The sequence below is a fragment of the Pinus tabuliformis genome, chromosome 3_2 (assembly GCF_031772625.1).
Source record: "Pinus tabuliformis cultivar Carrire ecotype Pingquan chromosome 3_2, CPIR1, whole genome shotgun sequence".
Classification (NCBI taxonomy): Eukaryota; Viridiplantae; Streptophyta; class Pinopsida; order Pinales; family Pinaceae; genus Pinus; species Pinus tabuliformis.
In genome coordinates this window covers 730,754,407-730,765,871 of record NC_142302.1, presented here as the reverse complement: position 1 = coordinate 730,765,871, position 11,465 = coordinate 730,754,407, and positions in this window count along the sequence as shown.

Here is an 11,465-nt window from a genome sequence, read left to right as displayed (position 1 = left end):
TTAGAGTTTGCAATAATGTTCAAGGAAGGCTGAGTTAGGGTTAGGTCCTTAAAATTTAAAATCATTGAAGAGTTCGTTTCGCAAGCCACAGGTTTACCCCTTACAGGTGAGCATTGGTTTAAGAAAGAGTGGTTGAAAAACAACTGTTGGCAGTGGTTCATGGTCGATAAGAAGATTTAGGTTGATTGGAAAAAGGGACAGCCATAGACCGCCATGGTCAGGAAATGGTGATATTTACTCTTTATATTACAAAAGTTTGTCAGCAGGCTAAGGAGTAGTAAAACAATGTCGACACCAAACATAGACGAAGTCCAAGCAGAGGAGGATGGAGAGGAACAACATGAAAAGCCTCCTGACAATTTTAGGGAACCTGATGTGGAGGCCCTTCATGATTTTGAGGACCACGGCATTGAAATCCTCGCGGTTTTTGAAGGCTAGAGCATTGTAGACCCTACGGGTTGTGCAAATTAAGGTATTAAAGACCCTGCGATTTTTGAAGATCAAGGCATTGAAGACCCTGTGATGTTCGAAGGACATGTTAATTAAGTCCCTGTGGTGGTAGAATAACAGGGAATCAAAACTAGGAGAGAAAGTTGTTAAGATCCTAGAGGAACTAGGTACATAGGGTACTGAAACCTGTGGCACAGATATTGGTGACGGTATCCAAACCTTCAGTGACAGCAAAACCCTGAGCATAGAAACCCTCGGCGATGTCTTAAGGCAGAATTTTGACAGTCTTGACCTTGATGTTGAGTCTGTGGTAGAAAAGGCATTCACACCCAAAGATATCAGTACAACACCATCCACTCTCTTCCTTCATAGCATAATAGTGAACTCGGAGTAACAATTCCATGAACTCAAAGTTTTAAACTAGGTCATGAAAGAGCAGAGTTGGCAGAAATATAGTGAGGTGGAATTACTAGGAGAAGAAAAAAAGCAGAAGAACAAGGTAAATGTGTGGAAATACCAGGCTTCCAGATGCTATAGACGCCTGAAGAAGGTAACTAAGCAGCTATGAAAATCTCAAGACAAGAAGCCAAAGATAGTAAAGACAGGAATAAACATTGAAGTGTAGAACTCAAGAGCACCAATCGTTTTTTTTAAGCTTTTTTGTAGAGTTAAAATGTTGTGTGAGGACACACAACAAATTAGGGATGGGAGGATGTTGGGGTACTAAATTGCCCTATTTTTTACCCCATTTACATCAATATAAACCTCTGTTTTACCTTAATATAAGACATCCTTTCCTACACTAGTACAAGATGGTTACCCTTTCCTTGCACATGCTCATAGTTTATATTAAGATTTGTTACAACACTTTATTAACCTTTTTATATAGATTTCGTGTTATTTACATATTTCTTGCAACTCATATTGATTTCCTAGAATTGATCATGGAATGTAGTGTTAATAATGTTTGAGTTGACTAGTGCAGGAAGATTCCTGCACCGCCACTGTCTTAGATTTTCCAGATCTATCTTCCACGAGGAAGGATCTCAATCTTCGACTCCGAGTCTAATTGCTGATGAATTGAAGCAAGTGGCATGCATCCAGGGATTTTTCTCTGAAGATAGATTACGGCCCAGCAAAGCTCGTGTGTGTTATAACCATTGGCCAAGTTTGTAATTCGGCTCTCTCTGTTTGTTCGACTGAATGCTTGAACAAGAATTGTCTATAGTTAGTGTAAACGACCTAGAGCCAAAGGATATATATGATTTAGATCGTATATAGGAAGCTAGTGAATTATCAATTATTATTTTTGTTTATGTAATCTGGTTATCGCCTTGCTCTGGGGCTGGACTACTCTGTAATGTAATTTGCTAAATCAAGTAAATAAAACAGAATCGCTATGGTTTTAACACGCAGTTTTTAATTTTGTCTTTGATGTATTATTTGAAGTGTTGCTTGCTTTCGTTCCTTAGAAGTGGAACGATTTGGTTGGCCAGGGCCCAGCCAACCTAGCTCCTTGACCCCTCTCACTTTTGTTATTTGGAAGGATGGTGTGGTTATTTCTTTGCAGATGTGGGATGTAATAGTTTAATCACTAATATTTAAGTTCTGGATTAAATTATCTTTTGTAGCCTATGTATGGAATGGATCCGTGGTTTGCAGAGTACTTGTGTTTACTTTTGTTTATAAGATATCTTTCATGCATTTACTTTACTCTTGTTTTCTTTCTTAATTCATTTTCGAAGCGGATCATGCAAGGAGCTCTTTCTTGCACCAGTGCATGTTGTTGTTTGCACCTTGGCATAGTCATTCGTGGTAGCAAACAGTGAATCACTTACTTGTATCTTATTTCCCATTATTTCACAAGTGAATGGATCGATTACTCAAGTACCTGTTTTTGGTATTAAAATTTCATCTCTAAAAGATCTAGAAGGAGTTATATTAAACCACCATATTATACTTGCAAAGAATGTCATTATTGTGGGTCAAGTACCAAAAATGGTTGACACATGCAAAGTACTTAGGCTATTGATTGATTCTTTTGTAAGTTTTCTTTATCTCATGAAGTTTATTTCCATTACAAAGTATAATGAGTTGAAGCATTTTCTTTTTCACATCTAGTTTACTTCAGAATTTCATTTACAGTTGCAATTCCTTTTCAGCACACCTTTCAGCTTTCGAAAGTAATTCGAAAACTGAGTAAAGGGGGCTCTATTTTGGCACAAGAGAAAGTCTCTTGACATAGGAATAGAGTGCTCCAATCCCTAAGGCTTAGAACACCTTCAGTCAGACATAAATCTTTAGTAAGGAATATTGAATATACTCTTTCACAAAAATATTGTACCTGCACTAGTGCAAGGAGATTGTAACTGTGCAGGGATAGGTTGTTTCTGTGGGAGAAAGATTAGAAGGAAGGCAAAATTCTGCAAGGGCCCACTTTTCAGACTTCTTACAATCCATATGAAGATGAAATGTTGGGTAGCGGAGGTCCTACATAACAGTTTTGGGGCTTAAAGCCTATATGTTAGGATAATGATATTGTAAATCTCTGAAATATGTGGAGCGCGAAATGTAATAGGTTGAGTAAAAGGGTTGTCCGCCTAAGAAATAATATAGAATAATAGGAAATAAGTTGGCCTGCCCATGGTCCATGGGCCATAGGAATGTATAAATAGAGCGAGGCTCTAAGGGTAGAAGGCAGTTCTTGTTTTGGATGAATCTTAGTGCTATGGGTTTGTAAGGAAAGTATTCTCTGCGTCTGTAGGTTTGAGTCAAGGGTGTTGGTGGGTAGATAGAGGCTTTGTAGATGTGTGCACAGAGGCTTTGTAGAGTCCCCAGTTGTGTGCATGGACCCCTACAGCTGAGTGCGCAGGGTAGATCTGGTTGTATTGGTGAAAGATGTGAATAAAGATAAGTTGGTTCTGAAATACTGTGTTAATTCTAAAATATTGTGGATCTAGTTAATTTCGAGGTTATATATTTGTTTATGGTTTGGGTTTATGCAAATCTATAACATTTTCTGGGTGTGCTTATTGGTTATCTTTATTAAATATTTGCTTAAAGACTATAAGAAGTAGATCTGATCTGTAAGAAACTAAGTAATACTAAGCATTAAGGAATTTCTTTGTACCGAATCTACACAGAAGCAGAGTAGCATGAAGCTACACAATGGTTCGCAAACCCTCAAGACCACATCAAGACATCCCAAGGGTGTGGAAACCTCGTTCCAACATCCTCCCCTGTTACCTCGAGTGAGACCTCAGTCCGCGTTCCGCGGGCTGTTGCTAAAAGGGCCAGTTGCTGTGGGATTTGTTTGGCTAATAACTCTTCTGAACCTAGGTTAGGGCCCAATAAGCCAACAAGTGGTTCCGTTGCTGGGACTGGGATCTACCTAAGGGATGTTTGATGTCAGGATGTTGGAACCCTAAGGAGAAAGAGTCTAAGGATTGATTGAATCAGGAGTGTTACGAGTGCGTAGTAGGTCCTAGTACACCGATGCAGAAACCAGAAGTTAAACATGATGAGCTTGATCCAGTTGCCAGTATTCAAAGGAGCAGGAAGCGAAGATCCAGAACAATTTTGGTTCATGGTGAGGGCAGCATGGGAAGTGCATGGAGTTACAGACGATAACATCAAAAAATCTACCCTGGTGAGCATGCTGCAGGACCACGCGTTGACGTGGTATATAAAGTACTAAAGCAATCACCCGAAGGTGGGAACAGTGGAGATCTGGGCTAAATTGAAAAAAGAATTTAGCTAGCCAAAATTAAAAATGCAGTGGATCATAAGGATCAAGGAGATTGTGATGATGCCCAGTGAAACTCTGTGGGATCTAGATTAGAGATTGAAAAGTACAATCTGCGAGGCGAACATGACATTGTCGGATGCGTAGCATTACGTGTGGTTTGTGGCGTCCTTGACACTACATCTAAGGACGGCGCTGTCATAACAAAATATCTCAACCCAGGCTGAAGCATTAGAGACAGCGATGAGGTTGCATGAAACTCCAATACAGGATCTGAGGTTGGGAGTTCAGCAAATCCACATGGAAATACAAAACCTATGTTTAGAGATGCAGAACTTAAAACAGGAAAAGGTGCCTCAGCCAAAGGTCCGAGAGGAAGTGTGGTGTATAGAGTGCAGAAGCTAGGGTCACAATAAGGATCATTGTCTGGTCTTTGTGAACTATGTGGTAGTGGGGGGACCAACACCATTGTGACCAGAGACATAAGTAGGGCCAATCATGACACCCTCACTCTAGTGTGCAATCCGTTAGGAGGGAGGAAAGCACAACACAACCAACTGTCATCTACTACCAAAATTTAACCAGAGCCCCCAAAAGCTATTTTGCAACTTTTGCAGATCAATGGGCCATGAGGAGCGAGACTACCGTAGTTATCAGTTATTAATGGACCGATCACCTACCTATAGAATGCAGACGGAAGCGCGAGGCCAAGATCCCACCACAACGATAGTGCATGGTGGGTTCCAGGGATGTGTACAAGGGTGAGGAGGAATGGGGCCAAGAAGGGGTCGCGGGTAGCTAATCTGTTACAACTGCAGAGGACCAGGACACTACGCATGGGACTATACCAACCCAACCAGAATATCATGCCTTTACTGCGAGCAGTTCGATCATGAAATGATATATTGCCCCACATTGATAGCACAGATACATGAGAAGAGGGCAGCGCAACCTACAACGATGCAAGACGTCCGAATGATGAGGGCCAAACTGTGCAAGGAAGACCCCAACATAAACATGGTGCTCAAAAGTGGCGCAGCTATAGGGGAGGATAAGAAGAAAGGAATCCAGTTTGATGTCGGGGTTCATAAGGAGACAGATCTGGAAGCTAGTAAGAGCTTCATGGAGGTCTCTACCTTAGGGAGTAAGGATCAACCAGAGCCGGAAAGGGATCCCTCAATGTTAACTACCTTTTTAGAGACATGCATGAAATTGCTTCACAACAATAGTGTGGTTTAAGGATTACAAGAATTGATAACTAGGTGCAGATGGTCGGGGGAACCTCGCGTGGTCCGAAAATTGGGAAAAAACGCGTCGTGAACTACGCGAGAAATGCGATTAATGACACAAATTGGCAACTATGAGATGGATCAGATCATTCTGGACTTGGGCTCATATGCAAATGTACTACCTAAACAGACTTGGGCATGCATGGGCAAGCCCACACTACAATGGTCTCGTATTCAATTGCGGATGGCGAATCAACAAAAGATCCTACCCATGGGAAGACTGTAAGGAATTACAGTAGATATAGAAGGCGCGAGCACTCGAACGGACTTTGAGGTCATAGAAATCATGGATGAAAGTTTCCCTTACCCTACATTGTTAGGGATAGACTGGGCCACTGATATGAATGGGGTTATTAATTTAAAGAAGCGGAAAATGATATTTGAGAAGAAGTCACTCTGCCTAGTCATTCCGCTATACCCGGCTGAAGGACCGCATTACACTGAACCTGTGCGCGACGAAGGAACTGATGATGAATTAGATTATATCTACAAAATTACCAAACGAAATCAAGATTGGGTCAATCCGACTGTGGAAGGAAGAAGATCGTAGGGGCATGCAGAGTCCTACACTGAACATTTAGATGAGGAAGATGAGCGGTGGCATAATCGGTTGAACAGGGTAACCACGTTAGACTGCAATATGATGACTAAGTTGTTGTATTGTGTCAAAGCTCAGGATCACAAACTGTCGATTTATGATGGGCTGACAGTAGTAGATGAATTCTTGACAAAATTTGAAAGCGTGGTTCCAAAGCACCAACGGTTTGATGTGTTGCGATGGGCATTGAGCACGATGCCTGCGTGTTGGTGGGGCACCCATGAAGGAACCTTCGATGATTACCGCGGCTGCAGGCGCATGATGCAGATAAGATTTGGGAACCTAGAACTACGAATAACTCAGAAATATGATGGATGAGATGACTCATGCATGCACCTTACAAGATGGGTCCAAGCCCATGGAGAAGAGCCTCAACTATAGTGGGTAAACTTATTTTATCATACCCTGGATGTCATTCCAAGGAACTTTATATTGAAACAGAGCTCTGACATGGTACAGGCAAATGGGATATCTTGCGCGAAGGATTTTTGTTAACGTTCCTCTTTGAAGATCAATGGATGGATACTGTGGACAATGCGTGCAGGTGGTGAAGGCTGCTATTTTCAAAATACCACTAGAACTAGAAGAAATCGTGTAGCCAGACTGGTTGTGACAGTTGAGCCAGGCCCTGGAATGTTACAATGTACAGGTTGAAGATGATAAGGATGACCCTCAAAAGATCATTATTCTAGAAACAGAGGGGAGCTGAGAGGTTCGTGGACTAGCAATCGAGGATCCAGATATCACCGTGCCACTAAAAATGAAACAAGTAAACATTGGAACAGAGGAAGAGCCAAAGTATGCAACACATGGGGTTTATTGGGACGATGCCACTGTGGAAAAGGTCATCGAATTGCTTCGAGATTATCAAGATTTATTCCCGACCAAATTCACGAAGTTAAAAGGGATCATTAGTGACCTGGGAGTGATGAAGATAACCTTGAAGCTGAATGCGAGGCCAATTAAGTAGTGGCCTTGTCGATTGAGTCCAAAATACAAAGCGAAGGTCCGCAAAGAGTTGGACAACATGCTTGCAGTAGGAATAATTGAACCAGTGGAGGAGTCTGATTGGGTAAGTCCTATGGTTGTGCAGGACAAAAAACAGAAAGGTGAAATTCGCATCTACATGGATCTCCAGAAGCTCAATGATGCATGTGTTAATGATCCATTTCTGATGCCATTTACAGACGAGGTACTAGAAAATGTGGGAGGACAGGAAGCCTACTCTTTTACGGATGGCTTCTCGGGGTAGCACCAGATCAAGATTGTGCCGGAGGATAGGAGTAAAACAATGTTCACTACCGAATGGGGCTGCTTTCAGTATATGGTGATGCCCTTTGAACTAAAGAATGCGCCGACAATATTCTCACCTATTGTGGTAGTTTCGTTCAAGCAGTTTATACATAAGTTCTCAGAGGTATATCTTCATGATTGGACCATGTTTAGGATGGTTAAGAAACATACCGTGAGCTTACGGTTAATGCTGGATACTTGTCGACGGCGCCATATTGCACTTAACCTAAAGAAGCGTACTTTCCTTGTCCCGTTTGGGAACCCGCTCGGCCATGTGGTTTGTAAGCAAGGTCTAATGGTGGATCCGGCAAATATTATTGCCATACTCAATCTGCAAGTGCCGTGGAGTGTCAAGAAGCTACGCGCCATGTTGGGACACATTGGTAGCTATCGAAAGTTCATCAAGAGCTACGTGCAGATCACGGCACCAATGGAATAGTTGTTGAGAAAGGATGCTACTTATTGTAGCAATGAGGAATGTAACAAAAGTCTGAAAACACTCAAGGAAAAGATGGCATCAGCTCCTATATTCATATTTCCAAAATGGGACATTAAATTTCACGTACATGTTGAAATGTCATGTATTGCGCTGGGAGCGGTACTTACCCAGGAAGGAGTGGAAGGAATTGATCACCTAATCATGTTCGCAAGTCAACAATTTTCCAAGGCTGAGAAAAAATGCTCCACTACTGAGCATGAGGGATTGGCGATGTTATACATGCTCCAAAAATATTGCCACTATCTGCTCGGAGGACACTTTAAGATGTATACTGACCACTCTGCGCTAAAATACCTAGTGAATAAGCCTGTCTTAGGGGGGCGCATTTGTCAGTGGTTGCTGTTATTTGAATAATATGACTTCGAAGTTGTCATAAAGCTGGGACATATAAACGCAGGCCCAAATCACCTGTCTCATATTGAGAACGATGAAGAACCCACAAATTTAGAGGAAGGACTATGATGGCCATTTTGAGGATATAATCCATTTCTTAACCACAGGACTGTGCCATAGGGATATTCCATTCAGCAAAAGAAAGAATTGGCGATACGCACAACAGATTTATTGTTATTACAGGACACCTCTAAAAAATGGGCAACACGAAATATTACGCAGATATGTACCTGAATTCGAGCGAGGATAGATCCTGGCCGAAGCACATGGTGGAGTTGCTAGGGGACATTATGCAGGCTGCGCCACAACACAAAAGATTCTTCACACCAGACTTTGGTGGCCAACTCTACATCAAGACTCGAAAGCGTACTGTCAGGCTTGCAACGTATGTCAACGAACTGGGAAACCATCGCAGAGGGATGAAATGCCACTCAAGCCACAGATGACGCTGCAACCATTTGAGAAATGGGTGATCAATTTTGTGGGGCCTATCACACCTCTAGGAAAGATGGGGGCACGATATATCATCACAGAGACAGAGTACTTGACTCGATGGGTGAAATCATAGCCAGTTAAAGACTGTACGACTGCTACAGCCATGAAATTCTTGTTCGAAAATGTGTTAACATGATTTGGCTGTCCAAAAATTCTAATGAGTGACCACAGAATGCATTTCCTGAATGAGACTATCAGTGCACTCACAGAGGAGTTTCAAATATACCATCAATAGAGTATGTCGTACCATCCACAAGAAAATGGGACCATTGAAGCATTTAACAAAATTTTGGAGACAACATTGACCAAGGTATGTAATGCACAGCGCAACAATTGGGATTTGCACATATCTGCTATGCTATGGGCATACCAAACAACGTGTAAGAAGTTGACGGGCCAGACACATTTCTGGTTAGTCTACGGCAAGAAAGCCATCATGCCAATGGAATACATTGTGCCTAGTTTACGAATAGCTGCGGTGACAGGGATGGCAGATCATAGAGCTTTGGAAGAAAGGATCATGTAACTGGAGGAACTTGAGGAGGAGCGCTTCTTAGCAAGATTTCATCAGCAAGTACAGAAGAAGCGAGAGAAAGCTTTGCATGATCACCATATTAATATACACACATTCAAAGAGAATGATCTAGTATTACTATATGATAGCAAGTTCAAGAAATTCCCTGGAAAGCTCCACATGCATTGGTTGGGACCCTATGTAGGCAAAGAAGTTACAGATGGAGACATGGTCCAGCTTTCCAAGCTTAATGGACACCCGTCCCCAGGAAGAGTAAACGACGGTCGCTTGAAGCTCTACACGAGTGGCTCGACCACCTGACTAACCGCCCGATGGACAGTCTCACAACTCTAGCGAGTTGAAAGAGAGTGCGGAATGATAAAATGCTCTAGGGGGAAGCTACGCAACAAACAGGGTGCGCGTAGACTTGGTCTACCACAAGGGTCGCAATTGTGCAGAAAGGGCTGCGCTGTTACGTTGACAAGGAGAGAAGTGATCGTTGCTATAACTATTCATGACAAGGTTTCTGAGTTATGGCAAAAGGGAGTGGGTAGTGGGCAATTAAGAGATGGGGTATGAGCCAGATGTGGAACAATCTGCTGTAGGCTTAGCATGAGGGCACTAGAAAAGGCGGGAGTCAATGAATTTGAATTTCGAGAAACTTATAAATCACAGGGGGCATCCACCAAATGAGCTACGCTTCTGAGAATAGTCTGCTATTGTGCCTTCCTGCTGCTATGGAACTATTCATTATCTACGCTAAAGGAGTCAGCCTGAGGGTTGTGATATGGCCATTGGAGATGCAGTGCTTTCGGAAGAGGATGGTGTTGACGGCTACGGGCACTGTGCAAAGTTCAACATCGACGGTATGGGATGTGCCAGAAATTTGTAGACATGAAGCAGAACTAGTCCGGATGTCGCTGCCTCACCCATGGGTTGGACATCAAACCATAAAAGATAAGGGAAAAGGTGTAAATACGATGAAAAAGGGTGAAATTATAGTTAACAGGTCATCTCTGATGCACCTTGAAGATTGGGATCTCCTGGATAGCAGCAATGGTCTTGCAAAATTGCAACACAAGCTACAACAGAAGGTGTGTACAGAAGATACAGAATTGGAAAATGGTTACGTTGATACGAGGAGTTCCTGTATGCGGCACCCCAGCTAGAGCTAAAATCTTATGAGGGGGTGTTCTATGTTAAACGAGCAGAGTAGAATGAGTAGTATCGGTTGCGTGAAGTGGTAGCGATAATGGAGTACGAGTTGGAAGAAGCATTTCAGGAGACAAAGAGGGAGCAGTATGCCACCCACAGGAAGGTGAACCATGGAGCCTAGGCAGTGTGTATCGCCGCACCGATGAGTGACTCAAGACAAGTCAAGATGATTGTGTTGGGGGCCTGTTGAGTAGCGCTGATTATGTTGGGGGCGTGTTGGGTAGCGGAGGTCCCGTGTAATATTTTTGGGGCTTAAAGCCTATAAGTTAGGATAATAATATTGTAAATCTTTGAAATACGCGGAGTGCGCAATATAATAGGTGGATTCAAAGGGTTGTCCGCCCACGAAATAATATGGAATAATAGGAAGTAATTCAGCCTGCCCATGGTCCACAGACCATGGGAATGTATAAATAGAGCGAGGCTCGAAAGGTAGAAGGTAATTCTTATTTTGGATGAATCTTAGTGCTATGGGTTTGTAAAAAGAATATTCTCTGTGTCTGTAAGTTCGAGTCAAGGGTGTTGGTGGGTAGATAGAGGCTTTGTAGTTGTGTGTGCAAAGGCTTGGTAGAGTCCACAACTATGTGCACGGACCCCTGTAACTGAGTGCGCAGGGTAGATCTGGTTGTATTGGCGAAAGAGTTGAATAAAGATAAGTTGGTTCTAAAATACTGTGTTAATTCTAAAATATTATGGATCTGGTTAATTTTGAGGTTATATATCTATTTATGGTCTGGGTTTATGCAAATATATAACATTTTCTGGGTGCGTCCACTGGTTATCTTTATTAAGTGTTTGCTTAAAGACTGTAAGAAGTAGATATGACTCGTAACAAACTCAATAATAATAAATATTAAGGAATTGCTTTGATCCAAATCTATACGAAAGCAGAGCAACACGAAGTTACAGAATGGTTCGCAAACCCTCCAGACCACATCAAGACATCCCTGGGGTCTGGAAACCTGGTTCCAGCA